Source organism: Coenobita brevimanus, chromosome 2 (genome assembly GCF_032717465.1).
Source record: "Coenobita brevimanus isolate Jiangsu-jjx chromosome 2, ASM3271746v2, whole genome shotgun sequence".
NCBI lineage: Eukaryota > Metazoa > Arthropoda > Malacostraca > Decapoda > Coenobitidae > Coenobita > Coenobita brevimanus.
In genome coordinates this window covers 44,362,655-44,377,654 of record NC_136955.1, presented here as the reverse complement: position 1 = coordinate 44,377,654, position 15,000 = coordinate 44,362,655, and the positions used below count along the sequence as shown (strand labels likewise).

At 43.2% G+C, this 15,000-nt stretch overlaps 1 protein-coding gene and 1 non-coding gene across 2 annotated transcripts in view; one reads left to right on the top strand and one right to left on the bottom strand.

Annotated features, from left to right (window-relative positions):
• The window catches only part of GABA-B-R2 (gamma-aminobutyric acid type B receptor subunit 2), a 506,646-nt gene that overhangs the window by 89,920 nt on the left and 401,726 nt on the right, over positions 1-15,000 (top strand). The gene's annotated exons all lie outside the window — the stretch shown is intronic.
• Positions 6,221-6,339, bottom strand: LOC145392662 (5S ribosomal RNA). Its single transcript, XR_013896056.1, has one exon. It is a non-coding gene; the product is annotated as a 5S ribosomal RNA (ribosomal RNA).

Below are 15,000 nucleotides of genomic sequence, written 5' to 3'. Positions count from 1 at the left end.
AAGGGTGACCAAAATGATACCTAGATTGAGAAATAATCCATACGATAAGCATTTAGAAGCCCTGAATCTCTTTTCCCTATCTAAACGCAGGTTAGGAGGAGATTTAACCCTTGTATTCGAAATATTCAAAGGATATAATAACATGGCTACCAATAAATACTTCACAGTTAATCGCTCGAATTAAACTAGAAGCAATGGACATAAAATAATTGTAAACGATTCCAGTCACATGAAGCTAAGCATTTCTTCTTTAATAGAGTTGTAAATATATGGAACAAATTGCCTTCCAGTGTAGTAACCTGTAATACACTACTAACCTTTATAAATCGCTTGAATAAGTATCTGTCTTCTATCCCCAGCTTAATATGTTTACTCCTGAATAACACACTTCTGTAGTATATAAACTTATTTCCCTTTTTTCAGAGCCTGGAGGATACAACCGCAAAATAACGTTAATAAATACCATTGACTTAATGTTACTTTCATTTTCAGGCAGATAATGTGGAATAAGATTTCCTTTCCCTCTTTCCTATAAAATTTCCATGACAGGTTTCCTATGCTGCATGGTGGTCCTTCTCACTATTTCCTGCCGTCTTCAGCTGGAGGGTTTGGTGGGTGAGGGGAGAACCTTCCTGCTTTTCTATCCTTGTCTTTAACTGATAGAATAGTTTTGTTAGTCTACACTTCTCTATACCAAACAGCCGTGAAAGGACCAATAGGAATGTTGCTGTTTGCTTTCCACTGTACTCCTTTGTACTTTCACTCACTCACTGACACCCTTAGTCATTTAGTAATTCACTCCTTCAGTTCTTCATTTACTCACTTACTTATTCATTCTCCCTCATACTCTCACACACTGATTCACGTACTCATTCACTAACAGTCTCACTCACTCACTCACTCATTCAGTTACTCACGCGCTCACTCATTCACTCACTCTCCCACAGTGATTCAATTGCTCACTCATTCACTCATCCCCATTCACTACCTCACTCATTTAGTCATTCTCCCCATCCATACATCGCTGATTCACTCACTCATTCACTCACAAACAGTTTCACTCACTCCCTCATTCATTCACTCATCCCCATACACTCCCTCACTCTCTTAGTCATTTAGTCACTCACACCCTCCATACTTCACTGACTCACTCACTCATTCACTCACAAACAGTTTCACACACTCATTCACTCACTCACTCACCCCTTCCATCCATCGCTGACTCTCTCTCTCTCTCTCTCACACACACACACACACACACACACACACACACTCACTGTGCATTTTAATAGTGAAACCTGGCATGATGGAACCGTAGATTTATATGAGGTCATAAATCAGTAGTGTGGAGCTGGGTTGCATTAAGATGATTAGGGCATTGTTTTACGTATATCTGAATAATTCGTAGCTCCCCTCCCATTGCGATTCAGTCTGAGTATTACACCTTAACACTCCCTTACGTATCATAACACTTTAATACTAACGCGGACACTAAGAGGAACGCCTTCATGTGGTGGCACCGATGTAAATGACTGCCCCATCTGCCGGGTCACACAAACGTCCTTCATCTCCCTCCCTATATCCCGAAAGAGGATGGTGAACTCCAGGATGACGACAGTTTGAGCCTCCAGTACACAGGGTTTATGTTTCAGATGAATCTAGAACTATAACAACAACAACAACAACAACTACTACTACTACTACTACTACTGGTACTACTACTACTGATACTTCTACTACCGGTACTACTACTACTATTACTCTTAACACCTCATCCTCAGCGACTTATTCTGCAAATTTCGTTTGAACATTCTTTGGTATGTTATTTTCGTTGTTTTAATATAGACACAATTTGACTTACTAACACAGAGGACGATACAAAAATGTAATGTCTGGAATTAATCGCTATAATACAGGTGTTACGGATTCCTTTATAAATAACTTCTTTATATTCTCAGCTATTGTTTATGCTGATTATTGTCATGCCAACTACTCACTCATTCATTCACCCCTTCCATCCTTCACTGACTCACTCACACACACTCATTCACTGTCCATTTTAATAGTGAAACCTGGCAGGACGGAACCCTAGATTTATATGTCATAAATCAATAGTGTGGAGCTGGGTTGCGTTAAGATGTTTAGGGCATTGTTTACGTATATCTGAATAATTCGTAGCTCCTCTCCCATTCCGATTTAGTTTGAGTATTACACCTTAACACTCCCTTACGTATCATAACACTTTTAATCTTAACGCGGAGACTAAGAGGAATGCCTTCACGTGGTGGCACCGATGTAAATGAGTGCCCCCTCTGCCGGGATCTAGAAACGTCCTTCATCTCCCTCCCTATCTCCCGAAAGACGATGGTGAACTGTAGGATGAGGGCAGTTTCAACCTGCAGTCCACAGGGTTTATATTTCAGATAAATCAAGAACTGTAACAAGGACACCAAGAACAGCAACAACAACAGCAAAGAAAGAGAGAGAGAGAGAGAGAGAGAGAGAGAGAGAAATTTACATAAAATTGTTTACGTTTCCGAGGAGAGAGAGAGAGAGAGATTTACATAAAGTTGTTTACGTTTCCGAGAGAGAGAGAGAGAGAGAGAGAGAGAGAGAGAGAGAGAGAGAGAGAGAGACAGATGGGGGGGGGTTAGAGAGTATAGTGAAAGGAATGAGTCTGTTCGTACATATATTAATAATTCGATAACGCAGACGACAACAATAAGGCGTAATATGCAAAATAAATCGCTTAGGAAGAGGTGCTACGAAGCTTCCTTAAACGACGAGACTGATTTGAATCGTTTTCGACCAAACTTGATGGAAGGGTTGAGGGTCGGGCAAGAGCTTTGGTTTTGAGAAGTCGGTCGAGAAAGCTCCCTAACATCTTTCCCTAAGTGATTTATTTTGTTTTTCACACTTTACTAGCCTCTTGTGTCACACAAATCCTTCCAATATCGCCATACTCTGCATAAATTAGGTACAAATGGATACTAGCCACGCATATCCAGAACTAAATCGCTAAGGAAGAGGTGTTACGGAGCTTCCTTAACTGATGATAATTAGAGCCAAGGTCAGACGTATGTGTATTTCTTTGTTATAAAATTTGATCTCTCTCTCTCTCTCTCTCCCAACACCCTTCACTCTCCTTGTCATCTCTCTCCATTCTCTCCCTTACTCCATGCATAACCTCTCTCTCTCTCTCTCTCTCTCTCTCTCTCTCCCAACACCCTTCACTCTCCCTGTCATCTCCGTCCATTCTCTTCTTTACTCCATGCATAATCTCTCTGCTTTCAGCCTCTCTCTCCTCTCTCTCTCTCTCTCTCTCTCTCTCTCTCTCTCCCAACACCCTTCACTCTCCCTGTCACCTCCGTCCATTCTCTTCTTTACTCCATGCATAATCTCTCTGCTTTCAGCCTCTCTCTCTCTCTCTCTCCATCTCCATCTCCACTCTCCTCTCCACTTTTCCCTCTCTTTCCCCTTTCGTATCCTCACCCCTTCCTCTCCTCTTCCTCTACCTCTTCTTTCCTCCACTTTTCTTCTCTCTCACTTCCTTTCCTCACTCCCACCTCCTCTCCTCTCCACTCTGCTTCCTCCACTCTTCTTCCTCCATCCTCTCCTTTTCATTCTGTTCTTCACTCTTCTCCTCTGATTTTCACTCTGTTCTTCCCTCTCCTCATATGATCGTCTCTCTCTTTCTCTCCCCTCTCATCTCAAATGTCGTTCGCCTCCCTCTCATACGCCACACACTCTCCTCTCCACTCTCCCCAGATTGCTTCTCCAACCTCCCCTCTTCTCTTCACTCTCCCCTGCATTCCTCTCACCCTCTCCTCTCCTCTTCTCTTCACTCTCCTTTGCATTCCTCTCACTCTCTCCTCTCCTCCTCAAATCCTTCTCCATCCTCTCCTCTTCTCTTCACTCTCCTCAAAATCCTCTCCTCCTCTCCTTTCCTCTCTCTTCTCCTCCACAAATTCGTCTCCTCCTCTCACTCTCCTCTTCCTCCTCCTCAAGTTCCTCTCCTCCTCTTACTCTCCTCTTCCTCCTCCTTCTCCTCCTCCTCCTCCTCCTCCTCCTCCTCTGCCCCTCAGCTGTACCTTCACATGGCTTGTAATTTCAGTATAAAGTGCGTTCCTTGATACTCACGTCTAAGTTCATTCTCTGTCTGTCTGTCTGTCTGTCTGTCTGTCTGTCTGTCTGTCTCTCTTTCTCTCTCTCTCTCTCTCCTTCCATGTTTTTTCTTCCTTTCTATTTTTTCATCCTACTTCCTTCCTTTCTTCGTCTCTCTCTCTCTCTCTCTCTCTCTCTCTCTCTCTCTCTCTCTCTCTTATGCGCTTAGGAATCTTTCGTAACACCATTTCTTTAGCGATTTACTTCTAACACACACACACACACACACACACACACACACACACACAGGGGTAACCAAATCCAGAGTGTGACCTTAACGTGTGCGTATCTGTATTTTCACTCACTCATTTCTTCACTAACTCATTCACTCAAAAAGTATCATCCTCACCTTGTATAATTCTCTAGTTCGTCCACACTTAGAGTATGCTGTCCAGTTCTGGTGCCTTATTACAAAAAAGGCAGAGAAACTTGAAAGAATGCAACGAAGGGTGACCAAAATGATACCTAGATTGAGAAATAATCCATACGATAAGCATTTAGAAGCCCTGAATCTCTTTTCCCTATCTAAACGCAGGTTAGGAGGCGATTTAACTCGTATTTATAATATTCAAAGGGGATAATAACATGGCTACAAATAAATACTTCACAGTTAATCGCTCGAATTAAACTAGAGGCAATGGACATAAAACAATTGGCAAACGATTCCAGTCACATGAAGCTAAGCATTTCTTCTTTAACAGAGTTGTAAATATATGGAACAAATTGCCTTCCAGTGTAGTAACCTGTAATACACTACCAACCTTTATAAATCGCTTGGATACGTATGTCTTCTATCCCCAGCATAATATGTTTACTGCTGAATAATACACTTCTGTAGTATATAAACTTATTTCCCTTTTTTCAGAGCCTGGAGGATACAACCGCAAAATAACGTTAATAAATACCATTGACTTAATGTTACTTTCATTTTCAGGCAGATAATGTGGAATAAGATTTCCTTTCCCTCTTTCCTATAAAATATCTATGACAGGTTTCCTATGCTGCATGATGGTCCTTCTCACTATTTCCTGCCGTCTTCAGCTGGAGGGTTTGGTGGGTGAGGGGAGAACCTTTCTGCTTTACTATCCTTGTCTTTAACTGATAGAATAGTTTTGTTAGTCTACACTTCCCTATACCAAACAGCCGTGAAAGGACCAATAGGAATGTTGCTGTTTGCTTTCCACTGTACTCCTTTGTACTTTCACTCACTCACTGACACCCTTAGTCATTTAGTAATTCACTCCTTCAATTCTTCATTTACACACTTACTCATTCATTCTCCCTCATCCTCTCACACACTAATTCACGTACTCATTCACTAACAGTCTCACTCACTCACTCACTCACTCACTCACGCGCTCACTCATTCACTCACTCTCCCACAGTGATTCAATTGCTCACTCATTCACTCATCCCTATTCACTACCTCACTCATTTAGTCATTCTCCCCATCCATACTTCGCTGATTCACTCACTCATTCACTCACAAACAGTTTCACTCACTCTCTCACGCATTCACTCATCCCCATACACTCCCTCACTCTCTTAGTCATTCAGTCACTCACACCCTCCATACTTCACTGACTCACTCACTCATTCACTCACAAACAGTTTCACACACTCATTCATTCACTCACTCACCCCTTCCATCCATCGCTGACTCTCTCTCTCTCTCTCACACACACACACACACACACACACACACACACACACACACACACACACACACACACACACACACACTGTGCATTTTAATAGTGAAACCTGGCAGGATGGAACCGTAGATTTACATGGTGTCATAAATCAGTTGTGTGGAGCTGGGTTGCATTAAGATGATTAGAGCATTGTTTTACGTATCTCTGGATAATTCGTAGCTCCCCTCCCATTGCGATTCAGTCTGAGTATTACACCTTAACACTTCCTTTCGTATTTTCATTCATTCATTGCCAGACGCCATGTATCCCAAACGGGGTGACCAAGGGCTTAGAGTTAATTGTTTTACAGGGAGGGGTACTAATCCTCCACCAACCCCACTTGACACGTAGGGAGAACGTTATGCCAACAGCATCTGGTGTTCCCAGGCGGTCACCCATCCAAGTACTAACCAGACCCAACGCTGCTTAACTTCGCTGATCGGACGGGAAGCGGTGTGCTCAACGTGGTATGGCCGTAAAATATCTACTTATATTACAAATGTGATATAACTGTGCTCCAGTTTGGGGCTTGCTAATAGGTGGTTTCTCCTTCACAAACAAGCTGCCTACATTACAATCCCACTTAACAACCATTAACATCAGCAACCTATTAATATGTGACACTTGGACCTCCAATCTTTTCATCATCATCATCTAAAACACAATAAACATTTGGACTCCTTTAAACACAGTAACACAATATTAATGTCACACTTGAACTTACAATATTTTAAACCCATGTCCAGCCATCTTTAAATGAACAGATCTTTATTCTGTCTTTTTTGCTCAATTTCTCCTGAAAGGACACATTTCCGCAGATTTTAGGTTTTCTTCATCTCCTCCTCTTCCTCTTCTCTCACTAAAAAGTCCTGAGTGGTTTTTCGTATTATATCGCTTTACTATTATCCTAGTGCCTGAGTGGAATGCCTTCACGTGGTGGCATCGATGTTATGGAGTGACCCCTCTGCCGGGTTACACCATCGTCCTTCATCTCCCTCTCTACCTCCCGAAAAAGGATGGTCAACTCCAGGATGAGGGTAGTTTCAGCCTGCAGTTCACAGGGGTTACGTTTCAGATAAATCAAGAACTATAACAACAACAACAACAACAAGTTAGAGCTAGATTTAGATGTAGAGTTAGAATCATACAGAGCTAAAGTGTAACCTTAAGTTAATTAAATCTAGGGACAGAACTAGAGTTAGAGATAGAGTTAGAGATAGAGCCAGAGATAGACTTCGAGTTAGAGCTAGAGTTAGAGCAAGAGATAAAGCTAGAGTTTGTTCTAGAGGTTTGAGTAGGATTAGTGATTTAGGTGGAGTAATAGCCGAGAGAGAGAGAGAGAGAGAGAGAGAGAGAGAGAGAGAGAGAGAGAGAGAGAGAGAGAGAGAGAGAGAGAGAATTTACATAAAACTGTTTACGTTTCCGTGAAGGGAAGGTGAAGTGTGTGTGTGTGTGTGTGTGTGTGTGTGTGTGTGTGTGTGTGTGTGTGTGTGTGTGTGTGTGTGTGAGAGAGAGAGAGGGGGAGGGGGATGGAGAGTATATTGAAAGGAATGAGTCTGTTTGTGCACATATTTATAATTACATAACGCACAAGAGGACAGTAAGACGTAATAAGCAAAATAAATCGCTTAAGAAGAGGTGTTAAGGAGTTTCTTAAACGGCGAAACTGTTTTGATACGATTTCGACCAAACTTGATGGAAGGGTTGAGGGTCAGGCAAGAGCTCTGGTTTAGAGAAGACGGTAAAGAGAGCTCCTTAACACTTTTCCCTAAGCGAATTATTTTGTTTATTACACTTTACTATCCTCTTATGTTACATAGATCCTGCCAATATCGCCATACTCTGCATAAACTTCGCACAAATGGATACTAGTCACCCATATCCAGAAACAAATCGCTAAGGAAGAGGTGTTAACGAAGCGTCCATAACAGATCATAATTAGAACCAAGGTCAGAAAGTATGATCTCTCTCTCTCTCTCTCTCTCTCAACACCCTTCACTCTCCCTGTCATCTCTCTCCATTCTCTCCCTTACTCCATGCATAACCTCTCTCTCTCTCTCTCTCTCTCTCTCTCTCTCTCTCTCTCTCTCTCTCGTTTCAACACCCTTCAGTCTCCCTGTCATCTCTCTCCACTCTCTCCCTCCATGCATAATCTCTCTCTCTCTCTCTCTCTCTCTACACTCCAATCCTCTCCTCTCCACCTCTCTCTTTCCTCTCTCCTGCCTTCGCTCCTTCCTCTCCTCTTCCTCTACCTCTTCTTTCCTCCACTTTTCTCCACTCTCACTTCCTTTCCTCACTCCTACCTCCTCTCCTCTCCACTTTGCTTCCTCCATCCTCTCCTTTTCATTCTGTTCTTCACTCTTCTCTTCTGATTTTCACTCTGTTCTTCCCTCTCCTCATATGATCGTCTCTCTCTTTCTCTCCCCTCTCATCTCAAATGTCGTTCGCCTTCCTCTCATACGCCACACACTCTCCTCTCCACTATCCCCAGATTGCTTCCCCATCCTCTCCTCTTCTCTTCACTTTTCCCTGCATTCCTCTCACCCTCTCCTCTCCTCTCTCTTCTCCTCCTCAAATTCGTCTCTTCCTCTTACGCTCCTCTCCTCTCTCTTCTCCTCCTCAAATCCTTCTCCATCCTCTCCTCTTCTCTTCACTCTCCTCAAATTTCTTTCCTTCTCTCTCTCTCCTCTTCCGTCTCCTCAAATTCCTCTCCTTCTCTCACTCTTCTCAAATCCCTCGCCTCCTCTCACTCTCCACCTCCTCCTCCTCCTGCTCCTCCTCCTCCTGTTCCTCCTCCTCCTCCTCCTCCTCTTCCTCCTTCTCCTCCTCCTCCTCCTCTGCCCCTCAGCTGTACCTTCACATGGCTTGTAATTTCAGTATAAAGTGCGTTCCTTGATACTCACGTCTAAGTTCATTCTCTCTCTCTCTCTCTCTCTCTCTCTCTCCTTCCATGTTCTTTCTTCCTTTTCTATTTTTTCAACCTTCTTCCTTCCTCCCTTCGTCTCTCTCTCTCTCTCTCTCCCCCCCTCTCTCTCTCTTTCTCTCTCTCTCTCATGCGCTTTGGAGTCTTTCGTAACACCATTTCTTGGGCGATTTACTTCTAACACACACACACACACACACACACACACACACACACACACACACACAGGGGTAACCAAATCCAGAGTGTGACCTTAACGTGTGCGTATCTGTATTTTCACTCACTCATTTCTTCACTAACTCATTCACTCAAAAAATATCATCCTCACCTTGTATAATTCTCTAGTTCGTCCACACTTAGAGTATGCTGTCCAGTTCTGGTGCCTTATTACAAAAAAGGCAGAGAAACTTGAGAGAATGCAACGAAGGGTGACCAAAATGATACCTAGATTGAGAAATAATCCATACGAGGAGTATTTAGAAGCCTTGAATCTCTTTACCTTATCTAAACGCAGGTTAGGAGGCGATTTAACTCGTATTTATAATATTCAAAGGACATAATAACATGGCTACAAATAAATACTTCACAGTTGATAGCTCGAATTAAACTAGAGGCAATGGACATAAAATAATTGGCAAACGATTCCAGTCACATGAAGCTAAGCATTTCTTCTTTAATAGAGTTGTAAATATATGGAACAAATTGCCTTCCAGTGTAGTAACCTGTAATACACTACCAACCTTTATAAATCGCTTGGATAAGTATGTCTTCTATCCCCAGCATAATATGTTTACTGCTGAATAATACACTTCTGTAGTATATAAACTTATTTCCCTTTTTTCAGAGCCTGGAGGATACAACCGCAAAATAACGTTAATAAATACCATTGACTTAATGTTACTTTCATTTTCAGGCAGATAATGTGGAATAAGATTTCCTTTCCCTCTTTCCTATAAAATTTCCATGACAGGTTTCCTATGCTGCATGGTGGTCCTTCTCACTATTTCCTGCCGTCTTCAGCTGGAGGGTTTGGTGGGTGAGGGGAGAACCTTCCTGCTTTACTATCCTTGCCTTTAACTGATAGAATAATTTTGTTAGTTATAATCTTCCCTATAGCAAACAGCCGTGAAAGGACCAATAGGAATGTTGCTGTTTGCTTTCCACTGTACTCCTTTGTACTTTCACTCACTCACTGGCGCCCACAGTCATTCAGTTATTCACTCCTTCAATTATTCTTTTACTCATTTATTCATTCACATTCACTCACACTCACACACTGATTCACGTACTCATTCACTAACAGTCTCACTCACTCACTCACTCATTCACTCACTCACTCATTCACTAACTGTTTTACTCACACCGATTCACTCGCTCACTCATTCGTTCATTACCATTCTCTCACTCACTCATTCAGTCATTCTCCCCCTCCATACTTCACTGACTCACCTACTCATTCACTCACAAAGTTTCACTCACTCATCCCTTCCATCCTTCGCTGACTCTCTCTCTCTCTCTCTCACACACACACACACACTCACTCACTGTGCATTTTAATAGTGAAACCTGGCAGGATGGAACCGTAGATTTATATGAGGTAATAAATCGGTAGTGTGGAGCCGGGTTGCATTAAGATGATTAGAGCATTGTTTTACGTATATCTGGATAATTCGTAGCTCCCCTCCCATTGCGATTCAGTCTGCGTATTACACCTTAATACTTCCTTACGTATTATATCGCTTTAATATTAAAGTGGTGCCTGAGAGGAACGCCTTCACGTCGTGGCACCGATGTAAATGAGTGCCCCCTCTGCCGGGTCACACAAACGTCCTCCATCTCCCTCCCTATCTCCGAAAAGAGGATGGTAAACTCTAGGATGAGGGCAATTTCAGCCTGCAGTCCACAAAGTTTATATTTCAGATAAATAAAAAACAACAACAACAACAACTACTACTACTACTACTACTAATACTACTACTAACGTACTACTACTACTACTAATACTAATAACATACTACTACTACTACTACTACTCTTTGCACCTCCTCCTAAGCGATTTATTTTGCATATTTCGTCTGAACATTCTTTGGTATATTTGCATTATTATAATATGGACGTAAATTGTCTTACCAGCACAGAGGACGATACGGAAATACAACATCTAAAATAAATCGCTATTGTACAGGTGCTACGGATTCAAAGGCCCGAAGGCAAGCATGACCGAGAGCAATTAGTCCTGACGTTAGGAAAATCAGCGTCTCTTATGTGCTACTTGCTTTATAAATTACTCTCTTATATTCTCAGCTATTCTTTATGCTCATTATTTTTATGCCAACTCCTAAGCTCCCTAACACCATTTCCTAAGCGATTTACTCTGCTTATGACACCTTCCCGTCCTCTTTGGTTACTTGTCTTTCCATTATCACAATAGTCAGTAGATCATCCAGCCGAAACCAAAAATAAATCGCTGAGGAAGAGGTGATGGGGAGAAGAAGGGCATTAGATCTAGGGCTGGTATTCTTGTAGTTTAAGTAAATCCCCAAACACATTACCCGTGGCGATTTATTTTGTTTACCACCTCTCGCAACCCCATTGTATACTGTTTATATCTTCATTTAAAAGACACCACAACACAAGAGTGATTATTAACGAGCTATGCAGAAGTAAATCGCTAAGGAACAGGTGTTAGGGAGCTTCTTTAACAGACGAAAATAAGAGTCTGTGGCTGGAATTCCAGTCGGGTAAGGAAGCTCCCTAACACCTGTTCCTAGGCGATTTATTTTGTTCATTTACTCCTTCCTCTGCTCCTCAGTGTTACTTAAATCGTTCATATACCACCATACTCTGCATAAATATCACACAAACTTATATTAACCTCCCATATCCGAAAATAAATCGCTATGGGAAAGGTGTTAGGATGCGGGACTAAGAGCAAGGCCGCTTGGGGCCAGAGGAACAACTGCACTAAAATCCAAGCGGAGAGAGAGAGAGAGAGAGAAATGAATTGCATGTTACAAGGAGAGTGTAATAAAAGCCAGCGAGGGGAAGATGCGGCAGTGTGTGTGTGTGTGTGTGTGTGTGTGTGTGTGTGTGTGTGTGTGTGTGTGTGTGTGTGTGTGTGTGTGTGTGTGTGCCTTACGTCCTTCCTAGTGTGTATTTTTTTTTTTTATCGCCTTGAGGTCTGCAGTACGAAGAAAGAAAGAGAGAGAGAGAGAGAGAGATACGACCACAAGGCAAGAGTGGTCGTGCCCAGAGGAGATGGCATAGTGGGTGGGAGGAGGAGTGCAGGGAGAGATGGAGAGAGATAATGAATGAGGAGCAAAAGAAAGAGAGTGAAGAGGAAGGGAGAGAGTTGATGATGATGATGCTGAAAGAGAATCATGAACAGAAGAGGGAAAAAAGTTGGGAGAGAGAGAGAGAGAGAGAGAGAGAGGACATCTATAAGACTTCAGACGACACGAAGGCAGAGAGGTCGTATCCACCTGGTGATGGCGTGGAGGAGGAGGAGGAGGAGGGGGAAAGAGTAAAAAGGAAGAGAGGAGTAGGGGGAGAGGGAGAAGGAGGAAAAGAAGGAGGAGGAGGAGAAGGGAGAAGGGGAGAAGTAGGAGGAAAAAAGTGTAATGAATGAGGATGAGTAGATAGATAGAGAGAGAGAGAGAGAGAGAGAGAGAGAGAGGGCTGAAAGCAGGGACAGAATGACGAGAAAAGCAGGGGAAAGCAGAGAAAAGAAGGAGGCAGATAATGGAAATAAGTAGGAAATGAGATGGTGATGGAAGGAGAGATTGGGAGGAGGAGGAGGAGGAGGAGGAGGAGGAGGAGGAGGAGGAGGAGGAGGAGGAGGAGGAGGAGGAGGAGAAGGAGAAGGAGGAGGAGGAGGAGCAGGAGGAGGAGGAGGAGAAAGCTTAAAAGGAAGACAAGAAGGAGAAGGAGGAAAAGGAGGCAAAATCGTGAGGAGGAAACAGCAGGAGGAGGAAGAGGAGGAGGGAAGAAGGGGGAAGGGAAGGGAGGAAGGCTGAGGAGAGAGTCTTGGAGGGAAGGCAAAAGTGTTGGTTGCCACCCGGTGATGGCGGGGTGGTGATGGAGGACGAGGAAGAAGAGGGAGAGGAGAGGAAGAAGAGGGAGAGGAGAGGAAGGAGGGAAGGAATACTAAGGAATACAAGGGAAAGCATACAGCAACACACCTTATGGTCCCTTCGAGGCTGCTTGTTACAGAGTAGACTATGACTACCAGATCTAACTCTACATGCTGAAGGATAAGAATAGTTAAGCAAGAAGGCTCCCCCCGCCTCCAAACCCTGCAGTTAAAACTGGCAGGAAAAAGTGAGAAGGACCACCATGCAGCATGAAAAAACTGACATGGAAATTTCAGAGGAAAGACTGAAAAGGAAAAATTACATACTGTAATATTTTATCTATAAGCTACCAGTTTGGATAACCTGAAAAAGAAAGTAATAAAGTGAAATGAATATTCAAATAAATGAATAACTAAGGCATGACATTATGTGCGGGTACGTTAAGTTAATGGGACGTCTGTAGACACAGTGTGGAAAATGGACAGTGTGGATGTTCAGGGGTGGCGCAGCAGCCTTGCCTGGCGCTTTTAAGGTAGGCAGCAGTCAATCAGGCCCCAGCTCCGTTCACTCTACTGTGACAAGGAACTTTCCCATGCAGGACAAGCACACAAGTGACCTGCTGAAGCAGTGACCCTTGGTGCATTAAAAAAAATCCCGATGGTGGTCACTTGACTAACAGGGACTCTCAGTGATCCACAGCCCATCACAGGTCGAAAGTAAGAGTAGTGACCGTTAACTCACAGGTATCTGTGCAGATCCTAGTCTGTGCTTATACAACTTTATTTGCATTTAATAAACTGATAAATACCGTATATAATGATGTGATGCGAGGCTGTGTACGGGTATGTTAAGTTTATGAGGTGCCTTGAAGACAGGAAGGGACTGAACTTATGCGTAGCTGGTAAAAGTGAGATACTCGGACAGAAACAGTCAACTGAGGATTCTCGTGGAAATACTTTGTCTAATTTGTTTTTAAATGTCTTAACTGAAATACTGTACACGGCACCTGCGTCCAGTCTGCTCCAAACAGCCTATTCGTGACTGTTCAGTAAGAAGTATTTTGCTTCATGGGATTGGAAGCGTTTTCCCATAATTTTGCAGCCATTACTCCTGGTTTGACTCGACCGGTCTGTCTCAAAATATTTACTGATGTCTAAGCTGTCGTATCCCTTCATGATTTTAAAAACTTCAGTAAGGTCACCTCTTAGCCTGCGTTTCGCTAGGCTAAAATTTTTTATTTCTTCAAGGAGAAGGAGGAAGTGGAAAACGAGAAGCTGGAGGAAAGTGGAGGCTGCAGGTGAGAGGAATAAATATTTTGAATGAGGAGGGATAAGATGAAATTTAGAAAAAACGGAAATAGAGGAGAAGGAGGACGAGAATGGGAGGAAGGCAAGGAAGGAATTAGGAGAAGGAAGGGGAGGGGAAGGAGAAAAAGTGTAAAGGAGAGACTACCGGTATTGGAAAAAGGGAAGAAGAGGAAGGAAAGGGGAGGGAAGGGATGAGAGTCGAGGAGAGATGTGACTGGGAAGGTAAGAGTGTTGGTAGCCACCTGGTGATGGCGTGGAGGGAGGAGGAGGAAAAGAAAAAGAAGAGAGAGAGAGAGAGAGAGAGAGAGAGAGAGAGAGAGAGAGAGAGAGAGAGGATGCCTGGGAGGGAAAAAATATAGGGCCGAGAAAATGCAAAGTGTTAGCAGGGGAGAGGCATGGTGTTAAACAGAGGAGAAGGTGGGAAGAGGAAGAGGAATAAGAGGAGGAAGGAGGAAGAGGGGGGAAAAGGAGGAAGGAGGAAGAGGGGGGAAAAGGAGGAAGGAGGAAGAGGAATAAGAGGAGGAAGGAGGAAGAGGAGGACTGAGGAAGGAAGGATGAAAAGAAAGTGGGAAGGGAGAAAGGGAAGAAAGAAGAAGAATGAAGGACGGAACAGAGACTTGAGCAACGTAGGAGAGAAATAAAGGATAATAAAAGGAAGGAGGAGGAGAGGGGGGGAGGAAGAAGGAATGAGGAAGAAGAGGAGGAGAAGAAGGAGGAAGAGGAGGAGGAGGAGGAAGAAGAAGGAAGGAGGTGGAAGAGGAAGAGAAGAGGAGAGTGAATATTTGCGAGGGAAAAAAATGTAGGGCTGAGAAAGGACAAAGTTTTAGCGGGGAAGAAGC